The following is a 16,258-nucleotide window of genomic DNA, read 5'->3' on the forward strand; positions in this document are numbered from 1 at the left end:
ATTGGTTTTATGAGCTGGGAAGAGCTTTTTAAGGAACTCTTGGCTCATCTTTGTCCATGTGCCAATGGATCTAAGCCTTAATGAATGAAACCATGATTTGGCATTTTCTTTTAGAGAGAATGGAAATAATTTAAGGCTAATTGTATCAAAAGGAACATCATTAAAATGTATGGTTGTAACAATCTCTTCAAATTCTTTAATGTGCATATATGGATTTTCTTACTCAAGTCCATGGAACTTAGGAAGTAATTGGATTATCTCAGGTTTAAAGTTCATGTTTCCTGTATTAATTGGAAGAATTATGCAGGAATGTGAACTTGTTCTCACCGGTTGTAAATAATCTCGTAACGTTCGAACCGGGGGAACTCGATGCACTTCATTCTCATCGCGCACCGTCCTAATAGGTGGTGTGTGATGCACAGGGCCTTCATCAATTCGATGTTCTTGAGCCATGCTCTCAGATGATATTTCAAAATATTTAAGGATTTTCTAACTTGTCAATCGATTTTTTAACAAAAACTCCTTTTTTAATTCCTACAGCAAGTACGGAAAGCAGTTCGAGGGAAGAAGTTAGAAGAATGTTACCGAATCAGAGTTCCATGTTAAAACCCTAAAAAACCGAAAACAATGTTTGTTTCTAAAAAAAAAAAAAGGGAAAAATCCTCAAAATAAAATTCTAAAATTTGAAAGTTATAAAACCCCTAGATTAGAAAAAATTCAAAAAATAAGAAAAATGTAATCCATTCCTAAAAAGAAAGAAACCTAAGTCAAATAGGAAATCTAGAAAAGAAAGGAAGAGAATTAGAAAGAGGTTACCAAATTAGAAGTTTTTATATTAAGATCCTACAAAACAGAAAAACAAATTAGTTTCTAAAAACAAATTAGAAAAGTTTCTAACTTAGAAATAGAAAGTAAGTTAGTTTCTAAAATTAGTTTTAAAAAAACCCTAACCTAAAAATAAAAAGTAAACATGCCCTAATCTTGACTTAATTCCAAAACTAGTTAATCTCAGAAAAACGCAACCGTTAGTCCCCGACAACAACGCCAAAAATGTGTTTGTAACCCTAAGTGTAGGGTCGCAATGTAGTAATAATCTCAGTAAGATCGAGATCGAATCCATAGGGACTAAATTCGTATGTTTCTGAAAGTAACTAGAACTAGAACTAGAAGAAGATCTAAAACTAAATCTGAAATTATTTGAAAGAGTAATTGTGAATTTATAATTGAAACTTGTGAATTTAAAGGTGGGAACTAGGGTACCAAGGATCCACTTATAGCAATCAGGATGCTACCTTGCTTGATTCAGGAAATCCAATTGGAATTAGAGTCTTATCCTATCCAATTGGAAAAAGAGAGATGTTTGAATCTCTGAACTTCTCATGGATCTAATCATCAATAGAGGAGAATTATGAGAGGAATTCTGTCACCCTACCATGCCCAAGGGACGATGGTGAACAACAGGATTAACCAATCCTACAATCTCAAAGAGGAAAAGAAGATATTCAAAGCTATCATAAATCTATTGTAATTTGTCATAACAAACCATTAAAAACTAAAAATATTCCTTAATATCAAATTAGAATCCAAGAGAGTTCAACAAAGCATGAATCAAAGTAAAGTAAACATCCTAATCACTCTACAAGCTTCACCTCTTAGCCCTAGCTTAAGAGGTTCAGCCTACTATAGACATGATTGAACTAAAAACTCTTAAGAAAAGTATAAAAACAACTAAAGAAGAAGAAGAAAAACTCTTGGACAGTGGCTCCACCCTTTGGCTCCACTCCTTAAACCCTAGAAGATGCCTAGGAATATCCTAAGGACTCCTATTTATAGTTGTGCATCGCCTCCTTGCGAACCGACTTGAAAAAATTCAGAAACTGCCTCAAATTTACACAATCCACGCAAAATCTGCATAACCCTCGACTGGTATAGGGTTACCTTCGACTAGTCAAGCACCACCTTCAACTAGTCGAAGACCGTGCTAATTTAGAATCTAATGTTGGAGTTCGAGTCGAAGTTTCCTCAACTAGTCGAGCAGGAGCTTAGACGAGTCGAAGAAGGGCTTAGACGAGTCGAACTTAAATGAGTCAAGGCAAAGCTTGGACTAGTCGAAGATCACGTAAATTCACTTCAAATCTTCAATTCTCTTCATTCCTCACTTGGTTTCCTTGGATCTTTGTAAGTGAATTCTTCATTCTTGGTCTTCTAAGATCCAACCTTTGGCTTGGTAATTTTTTAGCATTAAATCCATATTTTTAACATCCTTTTTAATCCAAGCTCTTAAATTCACCTTGTAATACAAACATGATTAAAATAGAACATTAAGCATTATCATCTTCATAAAACCAAGTAATAAATGGGGATAATATACAATATTTGACCCTCAACAATCAAGTTAAGAAAGGCGGTCGGCTACTACATTTTTCACTCCTTTTTTCTTTCATATTTCAATATCAAATTCTTGTAGTAAGAGGATCCATCTTATCAGGCGAGGCTTGGCACCCAACTTAGAAAGAAGATACTTTAGTGTCGCATGGTCCGCGTAGAAGATGATCTTAGATCCAATTAGGTAGGGCCTAAATTTGTCCAAAACGAATACTACGGCTAAGAGTTCCTTCTCCGCAATAGAGTAGTTCACTTTGGTAGAATTTGGAGTTCTACTTACATAGTGAATAACATAGGACTTCTTTTCTTTTCTCTGGCTTAGCACTGCCCCAATAGCATAATCAGATGCATTGCACATAATCTCAAAAGGGATACTCCAATCAGGTGGCTACATGATATGTGCGGTAGTTAACATGCCCTTAAGCTTAATGAAAGCTTCTTAACATTGTTCAGTCCACTCATATGGTACATCCTTTTGAAGTAGATTATATAAAGGATGAGAGAGATTACTAAAGTCCTTTATGAATCGTTTATAGAATCCGGTGTGTCCTAGGATCGCACGTCATGTACTCTCTTGGGTGGAGGTAAGTTAGAAATAAGATCAATTTTTTCCTTGTCTATCTCAATTCCCTTGGACAAAATTATGTGTCCAAGCACAATTCCCTTGGGAACCATGAAATGACATTTTTCCCAATTCAGAACCAAATTCTTTTCCTCTCATTGCTTTAGCACACATTTAAGATTTTTCAAATACTTGCTGAAGGATGGACCAAAGATAAAGAAGTCGTCCATGAAGACCTCTAAATATTATCTCACCATGTCAGAAAAAATACTCAACATCTATCGCTGAAAAGTGATGGGGGCATTACATAGTCTGAATAGCATCATTTGGTAAGCAAAGGTGCCAAATGGACATTGGAATGCTATCTTCTCTTGATATTCAAGGGCTATCTCTATCTGATTGTAGCCCAAATATCCGTCAAGGAAGCAATAGTAAGAGTGACCAGCTAGCCTTTTTAAAATTTGATCAATGAAGGGCAAAGGAAAGCGGTCCTTCCTTATGATGATAATTAACTTCCTGTAGTCAATGTACATTTTCCAACCAGTAGTAACTCTAGTTGGCACGAGTTCATTGTTGGCATTATTTACAATGGTGATTTCGGACTTCTTAGGAACTACCTAAGTTGGACTCAACCATTGATTGTCAGATATAGGGTATATGATACCCACATCCAACAACTTAATTACCTCAGCCTTAACCATTTCTTTCATATTGGATTGAGTCAACATTGTGGTTGTTGGGAGGTTTCCGCATTATCTTCAAGATGGATGAGATGAGTACAAATCAAAGGGTCAATTCCCTTGAGGTCTGCAATTGACCATCCAAGAGCTCCTTTATGGTTAATGAGAGTGGAAATGAGCACACTCTCTTCTTCTTTCTCAAGGTGGGAAGAGATCACTACTGGGTATGTCTCATCTTGACCTAAATAAATATATTTAAGATCAATGGATAAAGGTTTTAGATCAAGCTTCGGTGCTTTGAGGTCAAACAGTAGAAGCATTACATCGGTTTGGGGCAATTTTTCAAATTGTGGCCTCCACCAGTTAACTTTAAGTACCGGCGTAACATCAAGCAAGACATTTATCTCTCTAATCATATCATCATCTAAATCAAGGGAGTGGGCCAAGCACATCTCTAGAGTATCAGAGTATTAAGTCATGAGTGATCTAACTTCCACGAAAGAATTAATGATAGAGTTATGAGTGATCTATCTTTCAAAAATATGACATTGGAGCGATCTATGTTAATGTCATTGGTATTGTCATCATCCTCTGGCTATTTGTTCATATTAAAAAAGATATTGAACTCTAATGTCATATTTTCGAAAGATAAATTCATAATTTCATTCCTACAATTAATGATAGCATTTGATGTAGCAAGGAATGAGCGACCAAGAATGACGGGTATTTGAGTGCTCACATTTATGATGGTTGAGTATCTAGGAGAATAAAATCTACTAGATGGTAGAATTTATCAACTTGGACCAACACATCTTTAATCATCCCTGTCGGTACACGAACTGAGCGATCGGCAAGTTGTAATGTGGTCCGGCTGGGCTTTAATTCACCTAGACCCAATTGTTCGTAAACCGAGTAACAGATTAGTTGTATGCTCGCCCCCAAGTCAAGAAGTGCATGCTCAATCCGGTGGTTCCCAATTACACAAGTGATGGTTGGGCTACCGGGATCTTTGTATTTTTGTGGCACATCTTGCTTGAGGATGGCACTCACTTTTTCTGTGAAAAAGATTTTCTTTTGTATATTTTGTTATCTTTTGGTCATACATAAATCTTTCAAAAATTTAGCTTATGAAGGGATTTGTTTAACGGCATTCAGTATAAGGATGTTGACCTTCACTTGCTTAAGCACCTCTAGAATATCCTGAGAGTTAGAGAGAGATTTTGGTGCAATCAACCGTTGAGGGAATAGTACAATCGGCTTATTTTAAGCTTCTGGTTCTAACCCATGTGAATCATTACTCGGTCTATAATTCTCATCTATTTCTGGTCCTTCGGCTTTTCAGCCCTCAACAGAATAGATTTGTCAATTGTCTTCCCACTCCAAAGAGTGGTGACAGACTTAGCCTACTCCATTTATTTTGAAGAGCTTGGGTCACTGATTTCATATTACTGTTTTGGGTTGGGGAGAGGCTCAGCTGGAAGGATCCCATTCTTCCCAATTGAATTTTTTGTTTCAAGCCCTTGCATGGCCTTTGTAAGGTCTCGAAAGGCTTGCATCATACCCTGATAAAAAAGCTCTTGGTTTTGTATATGTTTTAAGACCGGATCCTCTTGAGGTTTCCTTTGATTCAAAAATTGGCTAAGGATCCTGTCACGCCTTAAACTCGGAAACCAGGCTCACAAAATTCTCGATCGCTGAATCTGGCGCCGACAGTCTCCGTAGTACCCCATTCTCGGCTTCCAGCGCCCATACACCAGATTCCGAACCTTGGATCTTATAAAGAGGATTTTAAGTGTGATTTTTTTTTTGTAATGGAGCATAACCAAGTCATAAATGACAACATCAACACCACATATCCACTAATATAAACATTCGAGTACAATACTGAAAGGAAAATACAAGGTAAATGCCAAAAGCTCCAGAAGCTCTGTCATACACTCCTACCTCAGCTCAATCGCGACCTATCGTCACCTGCACGCATCTATCGTACATAAGCTTTTAGAAAGCTTAGAGGGTGGTGTACGTGTGTGCATAAGATGAGTGTCAAGCACATAAATATCAACGTAAGTGGAATACTAGAAAGGATATAAGTCATTTAATATCAAAGTATGCAATACAGATCGGCTATGCCATGCAGAGTCATAATAAACCAAATATTAGATATCGAGGATACAATACAATGTACAATTTTGAAGAGCCACAAATACCATCAGCCTTATTTAGGCTATGCAATACAGAAGCATAGTAAACCAAATGCTAAGTGTTGAGGATGTAATGTAATATGCAGTGCAAAAGAAATGACCAAACTGGAGTGTGAAGTCGGGATGACAGTACATAATATCACAAGTTGTGGGGTCCATCATGAGGGATTTCTATCCAAACTAGTCCCATACCTAAATTGGATAGCTAAACTCAATATGGTAAACTCCTGATCGCAAGTTAGTCGTGCGCCCAACCAAAATCCTGGCCATTAGGAAGGTACACATATCAAATTAGTTGTGCATCACTAGCTCGAGTGGATAGTGAATGTATAAATGAATTAGTAAAATGTTGAGTATACAACTCTTGCTCAATAAGTCCACATATCAGTACCGTACTTCTTTGGGATCATCACCAGCATCTACTACAATCTATGCCACCTGCTACCCATTAAGCGCACAACTGGGTAAGTGGAAGAGACCTCACCATCCGCCTGCTAATATCGACCCAGCTAGTCGATAATGGACCCATTCCTCAAGCTAGTCAGACTCAGCCTAACATTGCCTACTCTCTCAGGCAGGTAAGGCCACACCCCTTCCCAACCAACCACAACACAGTGGGAAGCATGGACTCCTGGTATTTGGCACTCCACACTCATGTCTTCCACTCGGTTTAGATGTTGGAGTATCCCCTGGCCACGTGAGTTTAGAGAATTTCACTCACGGACATCTAAAGGGCCCATATGCTCAAACCAAACATTTCCAGTGTCCTATCTGGCTATCCACGATATGCCTGTGGAGGCCACAGCCCTGATGTCGCTAGGGCGCCAAATGATCATGTCACAAAATGCGAGACGCATGAGCCATACCATCCAGTCATGCATCAAACCTGTGCGTATAGCGCGCTCATGTATGGCAACTCCGTCTCTTAGGGAGTGCCATAAACAATCAGCCCAATAACACATGCTATGCTCATCACTCCTCATAACAAGCATGCGAATGATGCATATGGGCATGTATCATGAAGTATACTAAGCATGATTATAATCACATACATATGGTGGGCTCCACCCAATCACAATGGGTCTCATATAATCGCAATGGGCCTCGTACAATCGCAATGAGCCTCATATAATCACAATGAGTTCATATAATCACAATGGGCCTCGTACAATCACACAATAGGCCCCATACAATCACAATGGGCCTCATACAATCACAATGTTATGCTAATACATACTCAGTGCATATACCAAGCATAGTCGTAATCGATAATTGGCATATATATATAACGGGGTTCATAGAAGGATAGCAGATCTAATCCATAACATTAGGATCGGTCCTCGACAGTGGATATACCAAACCTAATACCATCGATTTTTCCACCTACGGTGACGATGTACTCTCCTCATATCAAGGTGGGCCTGATGGCCTACTCATATAAAAAATGGGCCTAAGAACAAGGAGTGGACTTCCTTGCCCGTTCCATCACGTAGCAATCTGGGCTTCCTAAGGGTTCAATAAGCACAAGGTGGGCCACATTCCCTATGAAAGGCTCGGTACGAACACAAGATGGGCTTTAAGGCTTGAGTGGTCCTACAGGGTTTGGTGGAAAGCATCATTATCAAATAAAGGCCCAACGGATTGGGATAGCCTAATCAAGGGAAAGATGGGTAATATAATCATCAATGGGGGGCCCAACGGTTTGGGTTAGCCCATTAAGGGGAGATAAGAATGGGCCTAACAACAGGTCCTATGGAGAGTACAATGTGGACATTAAACCATCATTGCTCCCAAAGCATGACTCATTTAATATCAACTAGGAACATGGATGGGCATTATAAACATCATTACATACATCCTAGTGGAATCACAAATCACAATGGGCCTCACACAAGGGCTTTATATACATCGCATTGGGCCTCACTCATGGGCCTCATATAGATCACATTGTGCCTCATATTTGGGTCTTAAATACATCACAATAGGTCACATCACATGTGCCTAATACACATCATAATGGGACAATCACAATGGGTTTCATACAATCACAATGGGTCACATCACATGTGCCTAATAGACATCATAATGGGACAATCACAATGGGTCTCATACAATCACAATAGGCCTCATCACATAGGCCTCACATACATCACACCGGGCCTCATCATATGCGCCTCACATATCACAATGGGCCACATCATATGGGCCTAATATACATCATAATGGGCCTTATCACATGGGCCAAATATTCATCACAATGGGCCATAAATACATCACATTAAGGTGGGCCCTGCACATTCCAAATGGGCCACAAATACATCACATCAGGCCTCATCAAATGGGTGACACATATGGGCCACACAAACATCATATTAGGCCGCACTATGTAGGCCACACAAACATCAAATTGGGCCGCACGTATGGGCCACACAAACATCATATTAGGCCGCACTAGATAGACAGCTAGGATATACAATGCATAGAGCAAGGTGGGTACATCATACATCATGGTGGACTGCACAAGTGGACGGCATAGATGAAACACGTACAGCATGGTGAGCCCATGTCCAGCCTAAAATAGATGGACGGCATGGAGAAACACATACATAAGGGTGGATTCCCACCATCCAGCCCATACATCATGGTGGGGTCCACACGTCCCTCGTGGATGGACGGCCTGAATATTCAACACATATATAATGGTGGCCCCATGTCTCACGTGACCGGACGGAGTACATACAACACGCATATCGGTGGGACCCACTTGAAATTTAGATCTATCTCATTCTTGTTGCAATGCCATAAATAGATCTCTACAAATGGCTGGACGGTATGGATACAGCGCGTACCTCAAGGTGGGCCCCATAAGAAAATAGATGGACGGCGCAGGTAAAACACATATATCATGGGGGTCCCCACCATCCAGATGCATAGTGGGAATAATATATATATATATATATATATATATATATATATATATATATATATATATATCACAGTGGGTCACACCGTCCCACGTGCAAGGACGGTGTGGATATAATACATATCTCAGGTGGGATCCCCACAGATGAACGGTATGGATGAAGCATATCCATCAGTGGGGTTCACATCCCATGGACGAACAAGATATAGATTGCATACATCTGGTGGGTCCACACATGTGGCCCACCAGCTATATCATCTGATTAAAAGGGGTCCCTTAACATACAGTCCAACAACAGCTACTACTGGACGTCCTTTAGCTGGATGGCCCGTCAGCAAGGTGGGCCCGAGATCTGGCCAAACTGGATGGACGGTTTTGATATAACACGTCAATGTGGGGCCCACTGTCCACGTACTGACGGTGTGGATCAATGCATACATCAAGATCAGGGCCGCAGAACTTACTGCTTCAAACAACAGCTATATAACATGTAGGGTCCACAACTGGACGGTTTGGATGTAACACATACATCATGTGGGACCCACACAGCTTGTTGACGTCAGGATAGCAGCTATATGCTGTTGGGCTCCTGCCCAGCAGCCTAACAGATGGACAACTTAGATCAATGGATACATCATGGTGGAGTCTCACCGACACTGAGGATATACAATACATGCTTCAAGGGGACCCACCATCCCTAGCAGCTGGACGTGTTGATTGCCACACATTCAGATGGGTCCCACGACCAAGGCTTGTTGGATGGCGGCATGGGTAAAACACATCTATCATGGTGGGTCTACGTGGCAGCCCACCATCATTGGATCAAGCTAACATTTGTGTTCTCCCTCATCCACTCCGGTCGACAAGGTGGGTCGTTGCTGCTGGACAGTGGGTGGCCCATTGCTAGACAGTGGGAACTTATAATGCACATATTAAGGGGGGTCCACGAGGTGGCCCACCAAAATTTTGGATTAACCCATCAAACCAAGTAAAGAGAGAGAGAGAGAGAGAGCGATGTGATGGAGGGGCCCTGCCACTATGGGCCCCTCTAGAATTTACAATGCATACATCAAAATGGGTCCCATCACAAGTGGGCCCTCAAACAAAAATCAATGGTGAATATCCTAAAATCACCCACCGATTTTGCTCCTTCTCGGCTCCTTGGAATGCTAAGCCCCTAAGCTTTCTCTTTGATGGAGGTTGATGAAATGCAAATGGGTAGGATGGGAGATTGGGTGGTAGGGAGTGGGCCACACTTGGCTCTCTTTCTCTCCTTGGGAATTGCTTGGAAAATGGTGGAGAAAATGAGATGGGATGGAGTGAAAGATGGGAGAATGGTTGTGTAAGGAGAGATGTGATGAGAGGAATGGGTTTTAGTTGACTTTTGGGGGTGAGGTGGCATGGGGTATGGGTTGCTTGTCTTTACTGGTAAGAAAGGGATGGGAGAGGCATGGGTTGTGTACTTGACTAGTACTTGATTGATTGATGTGAAAGGTGGCAGAGATTCTCTTAGAATTCATAACACGTGGTGTTTCCTCAAGATATATGTGGGCCCATAACTCCTGGCCCGGGTATCGCATCGGTGCACGAGACGCGGTGTTGAAACCGCTGCAATGGCGCAATCACAATGGTATAAGTCTCGGGTCAAGTCGACTCAGATCTACGGGATGTAACTTAGGGTGACGTGCAAATGCTGACTATAGGTCGCAAGTTGTCAGAATTTGTCGGGGAGGATCACGGGAGTCTAAGGAAGGGTACGGTATGGTATAGGATATGGGCCTTACAGATCCCTTGAGGAGTAGCCGTTTGTTCATTCGTCCAGTTTGAGTTATATGTATTTGAGGTGAGTCCACTAAAAGTTTTTTGGTAGTTGTTTATGGAATTTGATTACTTATTCAATATCTCTTGAAAAGCAGGAATTGTTGGGGATTTCTCAGTTGTATGTGTAAGTGCTTTTACTTAAAAGCACATTTTAGTTTGTCAAATTTTGTAGTCCGGTTACGATTGCAAGCTCGACTGAAGATAAGCTATCAACTCGATCAAGCATTTAGAAAGAAGGCTCAACATCTCAAAGCACGACCTTTCATGATTCATGGTTCGGAACACTTTGTATGAGTCAACCTATAGGTGGTATAAACCTAGTTTGGCCATGGGTTAAGCGTATTTCACTTATGCATATTTAGAATCATATTTTATATTAAATACACTCAAGTTAGGCCAACCCAAAGTCCAGTTTGGCCAGCCTAACCAGTTGGACCAACCCTACAATATTCTGTCAAAAAGACAGATCTAAAAAGATCTTTTTGCGGTAGGTTCGGCCAGCCCAACTTGGGGTTCGACCAACCCATGGTAGTTTTGGTCAAGTTTTCAGCAATGAAACAAATTCGGATCTTGGACTAGTTACCTCTTGTTCGACCAGTCCAACCTGAGGTTCGGCCAGCCGAACATGGGCTTGGGCCAGCAGAAGTTTTGAAAGATTTTATCCCATGATTTTCGAATTCTGATTGGAACGTAATCTTTAAAGTTCAGCCAGCCGAACTGAATCTCAGGCCAGCCGAACTACACAGATCCTTAGCTATAAATAGAGACTTTCTCTTACTCTTTAAACCATGAAAATTCATAGTCTTACATTGTGTTGTAAAGAGAAATCCTTCAAGCCTCCTTAAGCTATTTTTGTTGTAATTCATATTTTATTATTAGCTTATTCTATTCTCCTTCTTAAAGTTAGATTAAACTGTTTTTTCTAGAGTAATCCATACTCTACTTTAAGAAATGATAGAATTGAATCTGCAGCAATAGGGTTTCATTTATTTCATTGAAAATCTATTAGATCCATTTATATCTTTTTCGGTTGAACTCATACAACGACTTCATAAATATCCCAAGAAGAAGATCGCTGCATTCAAGCTACAGCTACGATTTTGACTCGTTAAATCGAAGATAAGTACCTTCTTTTAAATTATTTCAGTTTGAGTCTGTCTGAGATAGCCTGAAACTCTCAGCGGGTTCGTTTATGGTGACCCCGTAAAATCACAGAGTGGGTTTGATTGTGATAGCACGTGAAAATCGCAATAACTGTATAAGGTTGTTAAGGTGACCCTGGAAAACCTTGAAATAGTGAAAGCCAAAATTGGTGTAGTAATTTTGGGAGTGGAGTAGGTTGCATTGAGGCACCGAACCACTATAACTCTTTTGTGTATTATAGAGATTGGATATTATTATTTGTGCTATTGTGTTTTTCTTATTCTTTACATTAGTTTGAGATTTTGATTTCAAAGATGTCATGACATAAGGTTGTCCTACCTAAATCTTTTAGGTATAAGGTTGTCCTACGAATTATTTGATATCTAGAATTTAATACTTTGTTAAATTGTATTACATTGATTTATTATTTCGTATTATACCGAAATATTTGGCATTGTCCTATTCACCCCCCTCTAGGACATTTATAGCTCATCTTTCAGTATGTATGTTACAAGCACAAATACCATAAATAATTTCTGCAATCTTTTCGGGTTCTACCTTCTTAAGTTCCATGGCCTCGACTTTTCTTGTGAATTTGGACACTCTTGTATTTATATCATCTTCCTCTTTTAGAATATAAATTCCTCCCCTTTGCTTTGATTAAGTAGGCTTAGAAGTCGTAATTCTTAAAGAGGTATCCCATGATTACGCGTTTTCAACAAGTTTATCAAAATAATCCCAGGCATCATTGGCTTCCTTATTCATGAATTTCTTATTACACATCATCTCCACAAATTGGCACATGAGTGAAGTCAATCCCTCATAGAAAAAGCTTGTTATATGCCATGTTTCGTAGCCATGTTGTGGACATGAATTTATGAGATCCTTAAATCGCTCCCAACATTGGAAGAAGGTCTCATCTTCTTTTTGCGCAAAATTCATAATTGTTTTCCTTAAAGTACTTGTTTTATGATAGGGGAAGAACTTTTTAAGGAACTCCCTTGTCATCTTAGCCCACGTGCTAATAGACCTTAGTCTTATGGAATGTAACCACAACTTAGCCTTTTCTTTTAAAGAGCAATGAAATAATTTCAGTCTAACTATGTCCTTAGACACATTTGGAAAGTGTAATGTAGATATGATTTCATTGAACTCTTTCATATGCAAGTATGGACTTTCAGATTCTACTCCATGAAACTTAGGTAGGAGTTGAATTACCCCTGGTTTAATATCCACAGTTCCTGCATTCAATGGAAATATCATGCAGGAAGTACTCACTCTCGCCGGTTGTAAATAATCTCATAAAACGAGGCGGGGGTGCATTATGCATCTCGTTTTCATCTTGAACTTCCTTAACTGGTGGTTGAAGTTGATTTGCAGCCATTAGTTCAATTAACTGAGAGGATCTCTAGTGGTGTCTAATCCTTTAATGGATAGACAGCCCTTCGACTAATCCTCATTCACTTAAGAGATGTTGAGTATTTTCATGAACCCACTTGGGCATGAAACACGCACAACCCTCAAGGACCAAACAACTAAAGCTTAGAAGAAAGAAAACTAAAGCAAATAAAAAATCTAGAAAAGAAAGAGAGAATTGAAAAGAGGTTACCGGATTGGAGTTGCTATATTAAGATCCTATAAAACAAAAAACAATATTATTTTCTAAAAACAATTTTAGAAAAAATCATAACCTAAATAAAAAGTAAAAAAGTTAACCCTGATCTTAACATAATTCTAATACCAATTAATTATAGAAAAACGTAGCTATAGTCCTTGGCAACGGCGCCAAAAACTTATTCATAAACCCAAGTGTAGGGTCGCGATGTAGTAATAACTCGTGAGAACAAGGTCGAATCCACAGGGACTAAACTTGTAAGTATTTTGAAAAGAACTAGAAATTAAACTAAAAGAAGATCTAAATCTGAATTCTGGAATAAAAGAGAGTAATTGTGGTAATGTTTAAACTATTAATTAAAGATAAAAACTAGGGTGTCAAGGATCCACTTGTAGCTATCAAGATGCTACCTTACTTGATTCAAGGAACACAGTTGGAATTGGAGTCCTATCTTATCCAATTGGAAGAGAAAGCAATTTAAATCAAATTTGAACTTTTTATTGATATAATTCTCAATGAAGGAGAATTATGAAGACTGGAAGGGATTCTATCACCCTACCATGCCCAGGAGACGATGGTGAACAACAAGATTTACCAATCTCAAAATTTTAAAATAGGAAAAGAAGATATCCAAAGCTATCATAACATCTATTATAATTTGAGTCACAATAAATCATAGAAAAGTAAAAATATTCCTTTAACATCAAACTAGAAATCAATGAGGTTCAATAAGAACAAAAATCAAAGCAAAATAAACATCCAAACACACTACAAAATTCACCTCTTAGCCCTAACTAAGAGGTTTAACCAACTATAAATATGATTAAAACCAAATCTCTTAAACAAAGTATGAAAAATAAACTAGGGAAGAAGAAAAGCTCTTTTGCAGCTGTTCCACCATTATGTATGCTCCTTAAGACATTTCCAAACCCTAGAAGATGCTTTGGAGCATCCCAGGGAGTCCTATTTATAGTTGTAGAACTCCAACTTTCGCACCTAGTTAGAAAAATCTAGAAACTGCCTCAAATTTATGCACTTTGCGTAGTTTCCCAAAATATACTCGGAGTTTCAGAAATATTTTTTCAGGATAATTTCAGGATTCCTTTTCTTCACTTCAAATATTTTATTCTCTTCATTCCTCACTTAGTTTTCTTAGATCTTTAGTATGTGAATTCTTCATTAATGACTTCTAAATCTCCAAATCTTTATTTAATAATCTTTTGAGAATAAATCTTCCTTTTAACATCAATTTCACCTTAAACTCTCAAAATCACCTCGCACATGAAAACATGAATAATTAAATCGATTAAGCACTATTATGTTTATAAAACCAAGGTATAAATAGGGAGAAATACACAATATTTCATACTAAAAGGTCAACCCCCATACATCAGAATGCACATAATCTAGAACCCTCTTATATACATGTTTCTCATGTTTAAAAGGACAAGCTTGATTGTTTACCATATATACAACGCTTACATATACTGGAATTAAATAACGGTCAAAAAGTATCTTCATGCTCCGCTCGCTCATGTGTCCTAGGTGCGCATGCCACATATGTGCGGACGTAGAATCCTCTTCAGTTGCTACAGATCCACCCAATGAAGTGCTCCCGATCAACTCATAAAGGTTACCATTCTTCTGTGCCTTCATGACTATGAGTGCCCCCTTTGAAACTTTAAGGGCACATTTGAACCCAGTGAGTGCACAGAGATATCAGACTATTCCTCAACTTAGGAAAGCCTCTCACATCTGTCCAGATATGCTCCATGCCATCAAACATCTTGATGCACACCAACCCAAAACCAACCACGTTATGGACATTGTTATTACCCACAAACACATGGCCACCATCGCACTTACTATAACTGATGAACCAACTCATATAAGGGGTCATGTGATATGAATCCTCAGTAATAAAAATTTATTCATCACTGAAATATTTGGATTTTTATGCGGTTAAAAATGTCACTACCACCTGCTTCTTTAACGAATTCTGTAGTGCTGGCCTCTATAGAAGAACTTTCTGATTTCTCATTCCTCGAATTAGGATTCTGACCATCCTTCTTCATATGCAACGTCATGCCACAGTTCCAGTACTTCATCTTACCTTTGTCCTTGCCCTTGAATTTGGATCTCAATCGCAAAGATCCACTATCCCACTCAAAATTCCCCCCATTGTAATCAGTGCACTATAAAAACACCTATGTCACCGCTTTTCTTTCTCATTGCCTTTAACTCAAGTACTGAGATAACGTTCTCAACATTAATGTTTATACACAAAGAGTCTTTAAATGACTTATACGATTCTAGAACAGAATTCAATGGAATACATTCATCTCATCTACATCCAATAATTTGTAAATGAGCCTATTAAAGTTATTGAATGGGTCTCAACATAAGCTCCTTTTTTTCATATTTAGACTGAACAACTGTAGCTTCAAATACAAATGATTTTCAAGATATTTATTCACATAGATGTTCTCTAACCTCACCCGTATATCAACCATAGTCTTTTCTCTCATAACATTGTAGATGACCTCTTCCGTTAGACACAACTGGATTGAGATATTGGGCTTCTTATCTAACTTGTTCCATTTTTCTTCTTTCAGATTTTCTAGTCACTTTCCAAGGAGTGCATCTTCCAATCATTAATGAACTAGGATGCCATTTATCTTAACTTTCCATATTTCAAAATTATTTTTTCCAGAATACTTCTCTACGTCGAACTTTATGTTAGATGTCATTGATACCTTACTTTCATATCTGATTTGCTTCCCAACGTTCACTTTTATACCACTTGTTGGGACTCATGGAAACACAGAAGAATCAAGCAAAGTAATCACAATCGCACAAACAAGCCCAATAAGAAGGCATTATGAATTTTACATTGAAAAACTCTTGCTGAAAAAAACCACGGCACAA

At 38.8% G+C, this 16,258-nt stretch overlaps 1 non-coding gene across 1 annotated transcript; it reads left to right on the plus strand.

The window, feature by feature from the left end:
* Positions 1-12,568: 12,568 nt before the first annotated feature.
* LOC131230046 (small nucleolar RNA R71) lies at positions 12,569-12,676 on the plus strand. Its single transcript, XR_009163773.1, has one exon. It is a non-coding gene; the product is annotated as a small nucleolar RNA R71 (small nucleolar RNA).
* Positions 12,677-16,258: the final 3,582 nt, after the last annotated feature.

This window comes from Magnolia sinica, chromosome 16, assembly GCF_029962835.1.
Source record: "Magnolia sinica isolate HGM2019 chromosome 16, MsV1, whole genome shotgun sequence".
NCBI classification, from domain to species: domain Eukaryota; kingdom Viridiplantae; phylum Streptophyta; class Magnoliopsida; order Magnoliales; family Magnoliaceae; genus Magnolia; species Magnolia sinica.